We start from the raw sequence: 18,297 nt of genomic DNA, 5'->3' as shown, positions 1-18,297 counted from the left end.
AGTGCCAAGTGTTGATGAACAGGCTGGCCTGTCTCTCTGCCTCGTCTTTTTTCAGTATCCAAAGCAAAGTGCAGTTATGCAGTCATGAGGCTGAGACCCTGTGGGATCGTTTACAATTTCTTGTTTTGTTTATTATTTACTTTAAATTTCATTAATTTAATAACCAGCATGATTCAAATTTTGAGGTGTACTGTAGAAGCAATAGGGTGCGAAGCCCCTTTCAGGTTCTCCATTCACCCGGTTTTCCTTGGGGTGAGCCTATGCATATCCCTTAAAGTCCTCACAGAATCGTCTCAGTATATTCAAGCAGGGCTTAAAATGCCTTTTAAGGTTGCTACATTTTATGCAAATTTGGGCATGTTTATGCCAAACACAAGTCTCATTACGTTATAGTTACCTAAGTTTTAGGGATAAATTGCTCTTTTCCAGCCACAGAATTTGGACCTTGAGAAGTCTCTGTAAAGGGAAGTAGTCTGTCCTGTCTTAGCTACCTGAACTGTAGGAGAGATCAGGTAAGTGACTTTATCCCTTCGAGCCTGTTTCCTCATCTGTAAAATGTGCATCAGGTCAACAACCACTCATGGGTTGTTGTGAAGATTAAGTGAGATGATGCATGAAAATGTCCCAAAGAAGGTGTGATGGTTAATTTTCTGTGTCAGCTTGGTTCAGCTGTGGTGCTTGACTGTTTGGTCAAACACTAGCCCACGTGTTGCTGCTATGGAAGTATTTTGTAGATGTGATTAACATTTGCAATCAGTGGACTTTAGAACAGTGCCTTACTTCCCATAATGTAGGTGGGCCTCCCACAATCCGTTGAAGCCTTGGGAGCGAAAACTGAAGTTGTCAAGAGAAGAAGGAATTATTTTCTTTCCTTTTATTTATTTATTTATTGTCCCCCTGCGATGAGAAGAGAGAATTCTGCCTCAAGACTATAACATAGAGATCCTGCGTGAGTTTCCAAGCAGCTGGGCTGCCTGATGGATTCCAGACTCAAGACTGCAACACCAACTCCTACCTGGATTTTTTGGTCCTGCTGGCTTGCCCTGCAGATTTCAGACCCGCCAGCCCCCCACAACGGTGTGAACTGTTCCTTAAAATAAATCTCTCTCACTGTATGTATATCCTATTGCTTCTGTCTTTCTGGAGAGCTCTGCCTGGGGCAGAGGAGGCAAACTCTAGCTCTTTGGGGGTAGAGGGCTGGGGAGGATGGGTTTATAAAACAACAACAACAACAAAAAAACAACAACCCAGATTTTCATCCTGGTTCTTCTATTCACCAGCTGACCACCCTGGGTAAAAGTTTTTGGATCACTGAGCTTTTTTCCCCACCTGCCCAATGCCTCTGAAGGTTGCTGGAAGATAAATATTAGGGAAATGGTTTGTCAAGTGTCATACATGCAGGTGAGTATTAGCTGGGCCTCTCTCCCTTCAGATGCATGTATGTTCTTAAGGTCACCCTTTGGTGGCACCCAGACCTATGCCTTTCTACAAGTGTCCCCTCCCCAGGCACCGCATCTTGTTTCTGTCTCTGATTGCTGAGCCCATACCCAGGGAATGAAATGCAGTCCCCAGCAGGTGGTTGTCAAAGGAGCTAGAGGACCCCACCTTGGGCTTCCATGGGCTCTGCAGCCCCAGACATGGGGAGGGTAGGAGAAACTGAAGGCAGGAACTTGTGGAGGTGGCAGCAGAGGGAGGGGAGAGGGGGGATGAGAGAAGAAGGTACCAGTGTGCCAGGCTGGGTCCCCAGGGGTCCAGGGCTGATTTGCTGGGGTGGTTGGGTCTCTGCGACGGGTTGCAGGCTGATTGTGGCAGACCGGCGGGGACTTCCAAGGGGCCTCATCAGGCCTCATCAGGGCACATGAATACAGCGCTGAGTGTCCTATTCTCTCCTCCGGGCACAGAGCCAATCAAACAGGAGAGGGTCAGAGGGCGGAAGTACGATGAAAATAACCTGCCTCCTTTACCATCATTGTGCTTCAAAACACCACTGGGGCCTATTCCCATTTGTGTTTTCCTCTGCTGGGGATTCAAGGGCCAGCCCTTGAGAGTGATGGAACTTTCCGTAGTGTCGGAGATGCTCCCATGTTGCTGCCCACCCCGACCTGCCATTCTTGATCCCATCACAGAGCCCCGTCCTTCATGGCACTTATCACAAGCTGAAATTATGTGACAAATCATTATTTACCAGAAACAGCTCTCTCCCCTAGAATGTGCCATGAGATTGGGAAGCTTATCTCACCTGCTCACTCCTGGGGTCCCAGCTCTTAGCAGACTAATACACAGTACTGCCAGTTAAGCTCAAAAAAAAAAAAAAAAAAAAGTTCGTTAAGGAATGGGATGGATGGATACCATTTACGGAAGGTCCTCTGGATGCCAGGCAAGGAGCTCAGAGCTGTATGGGCATTTCTCATCCTCTCTTAATGATCGTTCTGGGAAGGAAGTGTGATCATCTTTGTTTTACTGATAAGAAAACTAAAGCTCAGATTGGTTGAGTAACATGGTCATGGTCACACAGTGAGGGCTGGGATGCTAATTGAGGTTTGACAGATGTGAAAGTCTATGCTTCTAGTCACAAAAGCAGGATGAAAATGTGCTTTATGAGTCGTGCCAGCATTCTTTGATTGGTAGTGACCGCCAGGAGCCCTTAGAAGAGTATCAGGGCTGTGTCCCCGTGGCGCGGCCAGGATGCTGCAATGTGGGGGCAAAGTCCTGTCTGCGAGAGGCAAGGGAGGATGTCCAGGGGGACACAGGCCATCTCTTCATCAGTCGTACACTAAAATATATTGCCTCCCCAAAGATGTGCAATAGAGGCTAAGAAAAAAAGAGAGAGAGTGAGAAAAAGTAGGAGGTAGAGGTGATTGGCTCCAGGGGTACATGGGTGGCTCAGTCGGTTGAGCCTCTGACTCTTGGTTTCAGCTCAGGTCTTGGTCTCAGGGTCATGGTCTTAGGGTCATAATCTCAGGGTCATGAGATTGAGCCTCTGTGCTTAGTGAGGAGTCTGCTTGGGGATTCTCTCTCCTCACTCGTGCACTAACCCCCCTTCTCTAAAATGAATAAATGAATCTTAAAAACAAAAATGCTTGGCTCCTTTTCTGGCTCTAATTTCCACTCTCTCTTACTGCAGGTGTCTTTTCTTTGCAGTGGGAACATTTGGAGGATAGAATGTAATCAGAAGTAGGAGTTAGCATTGAAAAATCTTGGAAGCAAACGTAGCTGATATTGCTTCTTGAGGTGATCCCATGATGACTGGGGGTCTTCAGGTCATCTGTTATCTGTGGGACTCTAAGACTATTATGCAAAGGTTATTTTCCAAAGGCTCTTCAGTGGAAGAAGGACCAGGTATTGGAGGAAGGTGACAATCAAGTCACTGAAATAGATTTTGGGAATTGACATCTGGTTGTGGGTAAACCTTTGCAAACCACTGGCCATGGGATAATCTCCGTGTATTTACTCTACCCCACGGAAACCAGGGAGGTAGGATAGTATATTGGTTAAGACTAGGGCTAGTAGAGTTTAGGTCTCAACTTACTTACTTACTGTGTGGTTTTGGGTAAGTTATTTAACCTCATTGAGTCTTGGTTGCTTACTTAAAACAGCATCTATCTTAGGGGACTGTTGTGAGAATGGAATGAGACAAGGCGTAGAAAGAGACAATCTGACTCTGGAATACAGAAAGCACTCAATGCATGTTAGATATTGTCTGCGAGGAACATATATGCTTATGTGGAAATTGGAAAATCAGGGCAAGGATCTGAACCTATCTCTGCCACTCCACACCAGATAATTGGTGGGTTTTCATTTGGTTTGTTTTTCTTCTGTTAGTTGGCATCTCAATGTTTTGACTACCAGTGTTTAGATCTGATAAAAAGAAGGGCAGATGTGTTCAGAGCTGTTTATATCAGTCTGTGGTCCTAGTTGCTGCGGTTAACCTCTCGGTAGCTGGACCAGGGGAAAACCCACCCTCCATTGTGTGCCGACAACAGTACTGGAGAGACAGGCACTGCTCTCCCTGCTCCCAGCAGAAACCCACTGGTCCAGGACAGCCTTCCTTCACCGTCCTTTGTAAGAAGCAGTTAAGATCATCATTACCCATGGTGGCAGCTAGCTGGCTACCTTATATCAGGGCTAAGCATGTACCAGGAACGTTATGCCCTGTAAGGCAGCCACTCTTCCATTCTGGTCCTGCGGATGACCAGTCTGCAGCCCCATGTCCAGGAGGTAGCAGAGATGGGATTCAAACCCAGGCCAGCCGGGCTGCAGTGTTTCTGGGCTTACCACTGAGCCATGCTATCTGCAGGACTCTCTAATGTGGAAGTCTGTTTGGCAGAGGGAGTGAAATGCCAGATGCAGAAGTCAGGGCATGAATGAAACGACAAAAGGATCAGAGTAGGGTTCTCGCTCCTGGCTGCACAGTTGAAAAGCCTGAAGAGCATTCATGAGATGACGATGTCTGGTGTGATCCCCCCCAGAATTCTGAGGCTCTGGATCTAGGATGAAACCAGAGCTTCTCAGGTGGTTCTGATAAGCTGCCAGGCTTAAGGACCACTGAGCAGAGGAAGAAGGCTGGGAGGGATTTAGCAAACTCCTTATGGTTAGGAATGTCTCTGATTGACATTCCAGATAGCACACCTTTGTCTCAGTATCTCTGCCTGCAAGCTGGACAGCACAGCTTGTCGAGGGCCATTTACATGGGAAGCAGTGGGACTCCATTTCAGTTTCCATGTGCTGGTGCTCTGGGCCACATCCCTAGCCATGGTGGGTTATCTATAACCACTGGGGAGCAAGGGGTTAGTCTCCTGGGACCAAAATGCAAGGTGTCTGCTGAGACAGCCTGGGGTAAGTGGGGAACGCTGACTGCCCCATCCTTTGGCTGAGGAACAGTGTGAGCTGACACATAATTAGAACCATTAATGGGCTCTCAATCTGGAGAATGAGATTTGTGGCTCCCTCTCACAAAGAAAGTATGAAACAGTAAACACACTTCCAGTTACAGCTGGGGCTAAACACACCATTAAACTGAATGCTAATGGCTGTCTCCTGCTTCCTTTGAACACTTCACCGTGGCAACCAGCAGGTGCCCTTTTCCTGCCTTCTCTTTCATCTTCCCATAATTCTCTCCTGCCATGGCTTTTTGGATGATAATGGGCACATGCCTGAAATAGCAGTCTTGAAGAGAATTAGAATTAAAAGTGAAAAAAAAAAAAAAAAACCACCCAAACCCAAATTAAGTTGGAGTAGGTTTCCAGCTCCTCTCACGATCTGCTTGGATGATGGAGAAAGTGTAAGTACTGAGAATAGGCCAAGAGAGGTGAACATCTTCAGTTGAGGTGAATGTCTTGAATTGATGTAAACATCTTAGCACACTGTCTACCAAAGGCACCAAGCCTGGCCTGACTTCTGAAGCTCAGAACTAAATTGTGGGAGCAGCACAATTTAGCGCTGAAGAACAGGGCCCCTGGAGTTTAACACACTTGAATACAAATCCTTCTCTGTTGCTTAAAAGCTGTGTGACCTTAGGTGAGTAGTTCTCCCTCTCTGTGCTGTTTCCTCACCTGTAGATCAGGAATAATAATAACCATTGTTTCATGGAGCTATTGTTGGGGTGGGGTGGGGGCAGAGTGGGGAAGGGGGTGGGCTGACAATGAAAATGGGTATAAAGCTGTTAGTATAGTGTGTGACATCTAGTAGGTGCTCAATAAATAGTAGCCATTCTGATAATGAAGGCGATGAGTAACAACTTGCCGGGAAACCTCAGGCCAATAACTTCCCTGAGCTTAAAATTCTTCATCTGTAAAAGGCCAGCTAATAGCAATACCCGAGTCATTAGTTTAAAGCTCTAGATAAGAATTAAATGATGAAAAGTCTTTGGCACAGGGCTTGGCACATAATCAGAGTTCAGTAAGGATCTGCTGAATGAATGGAAAAAAATAAGTAACTGCTACATGGGATGAAGAAGCTGAATCATCAGCCCAGAGCGTTTCATGTCAGACAACAGGGGGAGAAAAATAGGAACAGCCCTGGACTCTTTGCCAGTCGCATTGTTAGCAGCTGCCGACCTTGCACCACTTCCTTTCTCCTTGGGGCTTCACTCCTGTCAGCCGGTATCAAGCATGCATGTTGGAAAGGAGAAAACACAGGGCTGACATACCTAACTGAGATCCCGTATCACCAGGGACACGGGGGCCAAGCCTCTGGCCAGAAGGCCATACATCACAGCGCACAACTGCTTGCCCAGGGAAGCTGGCCGTGGGGCCTCTGGCTTCCCACCCTGGGTCTCTCCCATGTTGCGTGTCCTCGCCTGGAGCCCCAGTCCCTTCTCTCCCCATGGAGGGTCCCCTCCCAGGTCTGTGTGACGCATTCTCTGAAAGCGCCTCTCAGGCCCCCTGCCAACCCCAGCTCCCCTCTCGGAGCGCTGCAGGGGAGAAGAGAACCAGGGAGACCAGGGGCTGGCAGAGCGGTGGCGTCTGCGACTCTCATGGGAGCGATTGCCATGTCTTGTAAATAGCATTTATGGTTTTAATTTCTAGTTATAAAAGTGATACATGTTTGTTGTAGAAAATTTCAGGGGAGAAAGTTGGGGAAAGAAACAAGCACAGAAGAAAGTAAAAACCCTGAGGTTGGAGCGACATCTGAGGACACCAGAATTGCTAAGAACGTGGCCCTCCAGCTCCGTCTTTGTTTAAAATTCCACAGGTGGGTCCAGTGCGCAGGCAAGTTGGAGCCATTACCCCGAGACACCTGCCAATAACACTTCAAAGTCTTTCCTTCACTTTTTAGTTTCATATGTGTAGTGTAGCGTACATACTCTTGGCAAATTCATCATGTTTTCTTTGGCCTGACCTTACGTTATGAACATCTTTCAAGTCATAACTATTCTTTTAAATATGATTTTTTTAAATGGTTAGGCAGTCCTCCGCCTTACGGATGTATCATCGTTGTTTTTAGCCAATTACCTATTATTAGATGTTTTCTAAAATGTTGCCAATTAAAATAATACTGAGATGCCTTTCTGCGACCTATCTGCGACCACTTTCGTGGCTAACACACACACAGCATGGAACCATATAGGTTCTAGGGCATTACATAAATTGTGTTTAATTTTCACCACCAACCCAGGACTTAGGTGCCATTATTCCTCTTTTCGAGGTGGAGCAACTAAGACTCAGAGACGCTAAATCACATGCCTGCTGGGTGGTGAAGCCGGCCCAGCTCCAGAGTCCATGTTCCGCAGTGACGATGGCTGGGCCACCTACACATACACAGAACGAACTGATGGTGGCCAGGTCAGGGTGGGGTGGGCAAAATGGGGGAACAGGCTTCGTCTTATGGGATGGATAAGTCACGGGAGTGAAAGGTACAGCTTAGGGAATACAATCCACTGTATTGTACTGCTGTGTGGTGACAGACGGGAGCTACACTTGTAGCCAGCCCAGCAGAACGTAGAGAGTTGTAGAATCACGATGTTGGAAACCGACATAACACTGTGTGTCAGCTATAATCACATAAAAAACCCTAAAATCGCTGAGTCACAATACATGACATTTTTCAGGGCTTTTGAAGCACATTGCCAAATAGCCCACCAGAAAGGTCGTGTCCCTTTTCTTTACCGGCAGCATGTGTGAGACAGTGCGGGGGGGAGGGGCGGGTCTCCGAGTTTGAAAAGAATTCTATAATCCGGTGGAAGTCACCAGTTTAAAAAAATTCTCCTTATTGCAGGCTTATTATGTATGTAAAAATATCTTTTACGGTAGGATTTTTATAAATGGTACACATTTTCTAGTGTGGCTTTCTAGTTTCTAAATGATGTGCCAAGTATGAGAGCCGGGATTGCCTCTATGGCGGGAGGAAAAGGACCCAGAGCCCCTCACTCCGTGCTGCACTACGTAATTCTCTTCTCTCTCACACCTCTTTTTTGGAAGACTGTTTTTGGTAAGAGGGAGAAAAGATTGGCACCTCCGATGTGGTAGCTCAAGGAAGAAGTGCTGGGAGACAGACCACGGTAGCATCCAAGAACAATTTGTGGGGCTTCCCTATTTTGCTGAAGGGCTTGGCGCCCCCTCCCTGAAGGAATCTGATTTGACTGCCTCCGGCTGCCCATAGTTTGTGGAACTGGTTTTTTGGGGTTCCTGGGAGGAGAGCAGAGGGGTCCAAAAGGCCAGGAAGCCAAGGAAGTCCCAGGAAAGAGGGGCTAACCCTGAGAGACAGGAGTCCGGAAAGCCCACTGAGAGTGTCCCTGTGTGCTAGTGTGTCTCTGTGAGAAAAATTCAAAGCTCTGGGCACTGTCTTCCTGGTTGCTGAGTATATTTGTCAAGTCCAACCAATAATTTGGTTATTATCATTAGTCTTTTAGAGAAAAACTAACCACCCAAGATTCTTTCTGTCATGCTCTCCTCCCACCACACAGACGCTATTAAACCTTCATTTCTGAAGGTTTTCCTATCTATAGCAGGAAAGCAAAAGAACTTCTAGCTTTGAACTCCTTGGGGACAGGGACCCACGTCTTTTTTTTTTTTTAAACTATTATTATTATTATTATTATATTCATTTTCAGTGGCCCTAGCAGGTCTCAACTTTCATTTCTATTCACAGTGAACCCCATCCTATGGGTTGAAGCTTTGATGGGAATTTTGTTAGTGAGCTCTATTTTGGTTGTTACAGAAGCCCAATTCTAGCTGTTTTACAAAAAGGGAGAGTCCAGATGGAGAGCAGGTATGGCTGGAGTCAGAGCTTTGATCCCCCAGAGGGAGACCCACTGGCTTGGTGTGAGTCACATAAGGTCAGTCAGCTGCTGCATCTAGTGGAAGGAAGTATGGTGAGGGGCCAGAGCATTTAAATGGTACCCCATGTGCAGGAGTGTGCACTGTTGTTCCCAGGAAAAGTGGGGGAAAGAGTGTTAGGAAGAGAAAACAGCCAAGAATAGGTCAGAATCTTTGTTCTCCTGGCCAAGAGTTTTCGCTGGACAGGTGAATTTGGATTTTTATTTCTGTTGTTAAGGGCATGCCCTTTCTAGTACTTTTCTATCTGTAATATGGCAAGCAATTGTTTTCATTAAAATCTGATTCCTTGGGACGCCTGGGTGGCTCAGTTGGTTGGACGACTGCCTTCAGCTCAGGTCATGATCCTGGAGTCTCAGGATCGAGTCCCGCATCGGGCTCCCAGCTCCATGGGGAGTCTGCTTCTCCCTCTGACCTTCTCCTCGCTCATGCTCTCTCTCACTGTCTCTCTCTCTCAAATAAATAAATAAAATCTTAAAAAAAAAATCTGATTCATTTAACCCTTCCTTTTCAGTCATGGTTTCCCTGTAATTTAAAAACATGCAGAAAGCATCACATTTCTTGCCCAACTCTCAAAGGAGGAGGTCTACCTTTGACACTGCCCTTTCTCCACCAGTTACTTGATGGAAGTCTCTTGATTTATTTTTTAAAATTTATTTAAATTCAATTAATTAACCATATACTGTATTATTAGTTTCAGAGGTAGAGGTCAGTGATTCATCAGTCTCACATAACACTCAGTGTTCATTACATCATGTGCCCTCCTTAATACCTGTCACCCGGTCACCCCATGCCCCTCCATGTCCCCTCCAGCAACCCTCAGTTTGTTTCCTATGATAAAGAGTCTGTTATTGATTTGTCTCCCTCTCTGGTTTTGTCTTGTTTTATTTTTCCCTCCCTTCCCTTGTGTTCATCTGTTTTGTTTCTTAAATTCCCCATATATGGAAAGAGCCCAGATGTCCATCGACAGATGACTATAAATCCTTTTAAATATCAGGTCTGGACATACTCGTCTTCCTGCCGAGGCCCCGTGCAGGCCATGGGCGTCCTCTGGGCTGTTGAATCCTTTCTTGGCCACAGTCCCTGGTTGCCACAGATGAATGTGTGAGCTTACTTTCAAGTGCTGTCTCCATTTTGGGAGCAAAGAATGTCCTCATGAAGGACCCGGAAAAACTATTTCCCTTTTTGGCCCTTCTGCCCTTTTGTGCAGTCTAGTTTTGTTCTCCGTCTATAAATAGAGGAGGTACTCATTGTTCGCCCCTCCACCTTCTAGCTGGGCTATATTTTGCCTTTGGGCGGCAGAGCAAGCTTTCAAATTAGACAAACTTGGGTCCACATCCCAGCTCCACTGTTTACTTGTTGAGGGGCTTTCAGTGATAGGAGTTTTTTTTTTTTTTTTTTTAACATTTTTCAGCATCAGTTTCCTCTCCTATAAATGGAGGGAAACAGTGGTGCCTGCCTCGTACAATGGCCATGTGGCTTCACGAGTGACATGGGCGCATAAGGCCCAGCACCCAACAGGTGTTCAGTGGATATTAATTCCCTTCCTCTCCCTGAAGATACTTGATTCATTGTCTGACACCTTGGCTGTTAGTTCTTCACTGACTTACCACATCTATATATCCTGTAAAAGTTGCCAGTACACTAAATATTTTTAAAAAATAAAAGATTTTATTTATCAGAGAAAGAGAGAGAGAGAGAATGATAGAGCACAAGCAAGGAGAGCAGCAGAGGCAGAAGGAGAAGCAGACTCCCCACTCAACAGGGAGCCTGATGTGGGACTCGATCCCAGGACCCTGGGATCATGACCTGAGCCGAAGGCTGACACTTAATGGACAGAGCCGCCCAGGCATCCCTCCATTAAATATTTTTAAATATATTCATGTTTCCACTCCCCCAAAGAAGCTGGTCATTAGAAACCATCCTAAAGCTAGCTGTTCTTTGGTAAAGGCCTTCCCTACTTTTTTCTTCTGTAAAGCAATAGGTTTTCCTTTTATCCTTTCTGGTACAATAGGAATTTCTGCTCCTCTCCCCGATTGTGTTTAGTGTCTGCTCCATTTACCCATGAAAAGAACACACTCTCTTCTTTGAGGAACTGTTCCTCTTTCACATCTGGTTCTAGCGGGCTAAGGGGTATTGTGGACCAAAGCCTAATCGATCATAATATTTTGTACCCCTTGCCACAGTGATTGGCTCAGAGTGGGAGCCCTGGGACCCAGATGTGGTTTATTGGCATTCTTGCCTTGAGTTTTATCTTGGAGTCAAGAAAGAACGAAATCCTCTTTCTCCCTGTGTGTGGCTAATCTGAGGTGATGAAGCTTGGAGCTGACTATGCCTTGCCTCCTGCTGTGTGGATAAGCCTCTTCTGTTTTAGGACAGAATGAGTACACACGGAGAGAAGCAAAGAGCTAAGATATGGGGTGAGAAATGTTGGGGGGGGTGCGTGGGGAGGGTGAGAGAGAAGATATCATTTGATTTCCTGGGGACAGCTGTAGTGCTGGCCTCTGAGATAGAAGCCAGTGAATTCTGACTTTTCCTCAAGGCAGACTAGGTTCAGTTTCTATTCCTTGAAGTCAAGAATTCTAATAAATGTGTTGGTTTCTTTTGGATAATGGCTACCCTATAAATGGGAGTTGTGTTTATGTCCCAGGAAAATCCTGACAGGTACTCTAAGTCCATAATACAGGACAGGGTCATACACTGAATTCCTACTGAGGGGCTGTGGAACCCTCTTTGCATTTGTACTGCTGGGACTTTGCATAGCACCTGGCCTGCAGAAGGCCTCAGTATGGACTTAGGCAAAGAGTAGGGCAGGAGGGAGGATCTGGCCGGTTCAGTTGGTCGGTCACCCTCCAGTCTAGGAGAGTCCCATTGGCTAGGCCCTGGCTCCCACACAGGCTCTCCGTTAGCCCATAGCCTGACTACCTGTGTGTGGGTCAGGCCAGATGTGGGTAGAGATCCATGATGCAGAGAATCACTTCTTTTACATTAAGAATTTTTAAATTCACCTGTAGATATGGCAGGCTCTCTGAGTCTCACAGAGGGGACAAAAATAGCAACCGGGCAGTTCACATGGCACATCCGGGCCGTTTGAATTCTCCCGTGAGAGCCCTCAGCGAAGGGTTTGGAAAGCTACTGGGGGAGCTCCAGAAAGAGACAAGCTTCTCCCATCCTGCTGGGGGTCTCCCCTTGAGCTTCTCCTTCAGAGGAGAGCTGTGACCTGGGACCAAGAGGGGACTTGTGGGAAGCCATGGGAGCCTGAACAACTGCCAGAGAATGGCTGACTCCAAAGCGACCCACTGAGGCCTGCTGGTGAGAAACAGACCCCGTGCTCTGGTGAGGCCACCACCGTGTGACTCGCACAGAGCCTCTGCTGGGGAGGAGAGCCTGGGGAAGCAATAACATTCCCTGCATCAGCTGGGCCCTGGCCTCATCCCCCCCCCCTCCCGACCCCGTTCCCACTGTAAGCTGACACTGACTGGGAAGGGCCTCACACCTCCTCCTCCAGGGGTCAGGCCGGCTCCAGGCTCAGACCCTGAGCAGCAGCCTGTGGAGGCTGCAGAGTGTGAGGAAAACAGGCACCTCTGGAGGGGGCAGGACAAGAGCTTTGGCTCCTCGAGGGGACTTGGCTTTGGAAAGTTGGCATTTGAAGTTGATTTTAATCTTGGCCCTGTCCAACCGCAACAGAGTCAACTGGATTACTGTGGGCTAGAGCGGGAGGGGCATGGGACAGGAATCTGGAAACTCGGGGGAGTAACCCCACTTCCCTCTAAGTCTCCATGGGACGAGGGCCAAGACCTCAGTTTCTCCGGGCCCCAGTCTCCTCAATGGTGAACTGAGAAAGTTTGGCCCACTTGCTCTTGGAGAATTTCTCTTGGGCTGTTGTACACACTGCTCATCAAACGGTGGATCTAAATTCACTTGCCCTATTGAGATAACCAGGGTAGAAGAGATGGGGCCTGCAGGTAACTTTCTTTGCAGGCCGTATAGGCAGATGGATGAGAAGCAACAGTATTCCAAAAGGAATGACAGTAATAATAATAATTATCATAATGACAGTAACAAAACAGCCACTTAAAAAACCCTCACTATGAGACGCACCTGGGTGGCTCAGTTGGTTAAGCCTCTGTCTTCAGCTCAGGCCATGATCTCAGGGTCCTAGGATCAAGTCCCACTTTGGGCTCCCTGCTCAGCAGACAAGTCTGCTTCTCCCTCTGTCCTGGCCCCTGCTTCTCTGGCCTCCCTCTCTCTCTCTCTCAAATAAATAAATATAATCTTTTTAAAAAAAGTACTCACTGGGAGCCAGGCATTCCATTAAGGATTTTATGGTACACGACCCTGTGTAATCATTTACAACACTCTGCTGGGGTGAGCATTTTGATTCCCGTTTCAGAGCTGACACTACTGAAGCCCAGAGAAGTTAAGTTACTTGCTCAACAACATCTCAGTGACAAAATAGGTGGCGAGGCGGGGATTTGAACCCCAGTCTCCTAGATTCTAAATCCCATGTTCCTGTCGACTCTGTTATTGAGTGGGTGAATGGTGACTTCCACTTTCTGCCATGAAAACACAGACACACACAGGCAACAGCCGCTCCCAGTCCTGCCTGGAGGCCAGGCCTGACTGCTTCTCGATTATTAATATGTCACAGGCAGCCCTCGGCACTGTCACCCCAGACTTCCTCCAGCTCCGTCTCTCACCTTTTCCCCACAACCCTCACCAAACTCATGCGCCACCCAAGACACGTCCCTGTTCAGGCAAGGGTCAGATGTCATCCCACGTTTGAACGTGCTCTCCGATTTTCAAGCAGTAAGCCACTATGCCCTTTGCTTCTGGCCTAGCCCATGCCAGGTTCTGTAATTATATTTTAGTCAGCATTTATTCAATAAATATTTACTGAGCGACTCTGTGTGCTTCACACAGCGTGAGGTGCTTGCGAATGTTCTGCTCACGTTCCCTGCCCCCAGGCACCCAACGCACAGTCAAGCTCACAGGTCTGGTTTTTTTGTTTTTGTTTTTTTTCCATTTTTTACAGAGATCTGATATACCCCTTGACAAAGGCTGGCACCCTGAGGATGCTCAATAGCTGTTTGAAAAGTAGACTCGTGACCCAGAATTTACCATCCTTGTAAATAACTGCCTGTTTCTTCCCTACATCTCCTGATAAGAGCTGGGTTTTATCTTGCTCTTGGCCCCATTGCTCGGCACAGAGGGGGAACTTAAGACATGTTTATTGAATGAATGATTAGTGAGAAGCTTGAGTTCTAGGGAATGAACATGCTACTTCTAGAGGCATTGGTCAGACACTACGGAGATCATGACTGATTACCATGAAGAGTAAATACCATGTAGGTCTCCCGTCCCTAGGACCCCAAGTGTCCAGTGATTGAGCTTATGCATACAAAGGAACATGGCAAAGACTTAGCAGAGAGAGAAGCCAGGTACCACCCAGACTCCTGTCCTGCCCAGAGTCACTTCTGGTCACTGGTCACATCCTCAGCCCATCTGAGGCTCTAATTCCCAAAGCATCCTTCCCTCATCCTTCTGCCTCTGGGGAGAAACGAACGTGGCCTGTGGAGAGCCCTCCGTTCTTGCACAGGTAGTCGCCCCCATCCAGTGCAACATGAGCCAAAGTAGAAAGAAGGATTGTGACCTTTCCTGAGCCCAGAATCATTGTTTCTATAACTGGAAGGGGCCACAACAGTTCTTTTGGTCTGATTCTCTCTTCTGTCTGTAGCAAATCATTGTAGTTGGGGGCAATAATGCTAACACCTGGCCCCAGAACTCTCTTCTGGAAGAGAATGATCTTGAGACCCTGAGGGCAAAGTTGGCAGGAAACAGAATGATGAAGAGAGAACTGGTGGTTTGTGTATAAAAACAAATAGGGAATTTGGGTAAGAGAATCTGAAGGAGAGGAAATACAGGAGGAGTGGACCCATTAGGGGGAAATTGAAATTTGAGATTTGCATTTGTGGAAATTTTAAGAGCAAGGATGTCTAATTTTTGATTGCACAGTTTTTGTGTGTGAGTGCTGTAAACGTTTCTCTCTTGATACAGTCTCTCTCTCTCTCTCTTTGTCACCCCCCCCCCACACACACACCCCTTGTATAAGCGAAGAGAAATTGTGAAAAAGGTGCTGAGTTCCTGGTTTGTATTGGCACCAACAGCCGCACAGGATGCTGAAATCATCCATATGCTAAAAGAATTCCGTGGAAGCAGGTGATGAAGGACGTCCTCGGAAGGGTGGGCAGGAATGAGGACTGGGCATCACCTGTAGGACAGGGTCTCAAACCAATTTTTATTTGACCCTCAAAGAAGAGGGCATTTGCTAGGGTTCTTTGGTTATAAGGAACAGAAATGGGCTCTGGCCAACGAAAGGACTTTATTAGGTGGCATCTGGGTAGTTCACAGGACTGAAGGGAGAATAAAACAATCATCTCTTGAAGAGCAGGAGCCTGAACCTCTTCAGGGCTTCCCCACAGAGCAGAATCAGCCTGGCCTCTGGGCACGCTAACAAGGCTCCCACCAAGATCCGATCTCAGAAAGAGGGAGTCCTGGGGGCGAGTCTGGGTCAGCTGTGCCACCACCCACCCCCTCTCCTGGCTGTGGTAACATGGAGTAGGGGTGTCATCACTGATCATCTTCTCAGGTCCATGCGAGAGAACAGGGGAGACTTCTCAAAGAAAGGGAAGGGAGTACGTTAGCCAAAACTCAGAGGAAGGGATGCTGGGCAAGTAGCAAAGGCAGGTGTCCCCGCTCACAGAGTATGTCAGCTCTGGGATGTCACTGCTAACACGTAATGGCGCCATGGGGAAGAGCCCCACTCCCACTCCCTCTTGAAATTAATTTCACCACAGGCCTGAGGTTAGTACTGAGCAATGCTCCAGCATGTGGCTGGCAGATGGAGGAGGAGGAAGGAGACGGGCTGAGCATCCAGTCCCTTATCTCTCCGTGCTTGGTCTTCTCCCCTCCAGTAAGTTCCCTGGCAACCCCTCACCTCTAAGCCTTTGTTTGACCTGTGTCCTCGGCCTGAAAGTCCTTGACCCTCTTTGTTACTCTTAGTTCCTTTTGTTCTCTAAGACTCAACATAAGAATATCACCTGAGTCCAAAGAACTCTGTATCTTCATCTTCTGTGCTGCTTAAGACCAAAGTTTAAACAGACACGGGAACGAAAAGACAGCTTTGAATAAATGTTGTTACATAATATCATATTCAGAATGAATTTAACTCCACCATTTTTTATACATTGTTTGTGATTTACTTCTCTTTAAAGAATAAAAGGGTACTTTAGTAAATATTTATTGAGGCAGTATAACCCTTGAGAATTACAATAACTACTTGGACACAATGAAAGAGGTTTTGTGGAAAATAATATTAGTTCAAAAAATGTGTCTTCTATGTATAAATGTATACAATATCTCTCTTCATTCCCTTTCTTTCCAAAAAGCTATAAACATTCACAATATCTTTATTTTAAATTTTTACTTATGACTTATTATTTACCTCATGATAATATTCTGTAATGTTATGAAGAAATTAAAATGTTTTGACATTTTTTTTATTTCAAAAAAAAAAAAAAGAATATCACCTGAAAGAAACTTTTTCTAAGCATCCCCTCCCCGCTGGGTTATATGTCTCTTCCCTATGTATCCCTTTATCTTATTTCATCTTTAGAGTAGGGATTGTTTAGCAAAATAGTTAACATAAGCACATGGTATAAAGTTCAACCAGACAAAGGGTATAACAAGAAAGACTAGGCTTTGCTTCCCCCATGAGCTCAGTTTGCCCCATAGAGGCTACCACTCTATTCTGTGGCTGCTTCTAGAATACACCCCCCGCCCCAACACATACACACATACACACCACCACCATCAGTCTGGGACCTGCCTCCCCAGACTCCCAGCTCTCTGAGGGCAGGGTCTCCCTCTTGGCCTCTGGGGCCCTGGGAGGGGACATACTGGCTCTCTGCAGAGTTCAGCTGTGGACTGCTTCGAGCTACCTTCTTGCAGAAGGGAGAGGTAGGAGGGAAGGGGGACAGAATCTGTCTGAGATCACTTGGTGCCACACTCCGTAATCTACGAGTTGCTTTTAATTTCCTGTGCTCGGCCGCTGGCAGCCTGATGAAATGAGGCAGATAGCAGGACTTCGGAGGGAGCCCTGCCAGGGCCGGGGCTTGTGCGCCTGTTGCGGGGCAATGACCTCCAGACCCCAAGACAGAAGAACGGAGTGCGCTGCCCATCCGCCCACCCTGCAGCCTCCCTGTGGGGCCCGGGGGTAGGATGTCATGGGATGAGGCAGCACCCATGCGGGTTCAGAGAGTAGGGAGTAGAGGTGGCATTGAAGTCACTGCCTTGGCTTCGGGGGCAAGTAGAGGGGCTTAGGGTCCTATGTGGCTCTGTGGCCTCCTGGCCTCGGCTCTCTGATCCATGTTCTCCAACATAAATGCAGGGTATGGGTCGGACCAGCTTCACGGAGTTCTCTGGAGGATTCGGAGAGAATGAGTTTAGTGTGCAGGGTAAGGAGGCTGGCACGCATGGAGCTCGAGGCTGGCACCGTCATTCTATTTGCTACATGGTCCTCAGGATGGGCCTCCGTGAAATGGTCCCGTCAGCGACCACCGTCTTATCTTTCCTTTGGACGCTTCTTTCCCTTTCGGGGACCATGTGTCTCCATCTGTCCTCATCTCCCCTGATGGGCACCCCCTCTACGGCCACCACCCCTACCCCCATTGGTGTTGGCTCCGTGCCAGGTGCTTGCCCTGAGGGTGGGGCCTGCCACCTACTTGTCACAGCCATGCTGATGCTCGCTTCAAGCCTGAAGAAAGGGAGTCATGCCTCACCCGTGTCCCTGTCATTCCCCTGCTCCTCTCCACATCACCAGCAAGAAGACACACCCTGTAACTGCTCTCCTCCCAGCATCCATTCTCCCTGCGGCAGGAAGTGACTTTAGGGATTTGGGCAGAGAGACCTGGAAAGGTCCTTTCAGCATACAAATCGAATCACACCACTTCCTTGTTTAAAATCCTCATCAGGAAGACGAGGCTAATGAGCACACCTACTTCCTAGGGTTGATGTGGGGGACAGGGAGAGACCTCAGCTGGGTAGCCCACGGTGAGTGCTTGGGAATGGCAGCACTTCTAATGGGGGGGGACACAAAGGTCCCCGCCCTCTCGGACCAGATTCCTTTGCCATTCCTTTGATACTGATGAGGAGACAAGAGACCTATCCTCACTTGCTCATTCGTCAGCTGTCCTCGTTTGCTCTGTAGTCTTGGGTAAGCCACTTAGCAACTTCCAGCCTCAGTTTTGTCATCTGTGAAGTGGGAGTAATAATAGCATCTGCCTCATAATGTTGTTCTGAGTATCAAGGGAGTTAGTGTGCAAAGGGCGTGGCACGATGCCTGTTACAGAGTAACAAATGGTCCCCGTGAAATCCTGTTACAATTGCTCATCTTGCTGCCTCTGGGATGCTGCCTGCTTTCCCCAACTGCTCTCTATGGTGCCCCCTACTGGCATGATTGCTA

The sequence above is a fragment of the Mustela putorius genome, unplaced genomic scaffold, assembly GCF_011764305.1.
Source record: "Mustela putorius furo isolate JIRA1106 unplaced genomic scaffold, ASM1176430v1.1 tig00000145_pilon_pilon_pilon, whole genome shotgun sequence".
In the NCBI taxonomy this organism is placed as follows: Eukaryota; Metazoa; Chordata; class Mammalia; order Carnivora; family Mustelidae; genus Mustela; species Mustela putorius.
This window is presented reverse-complemented; position numbering follows the sequence as displayed.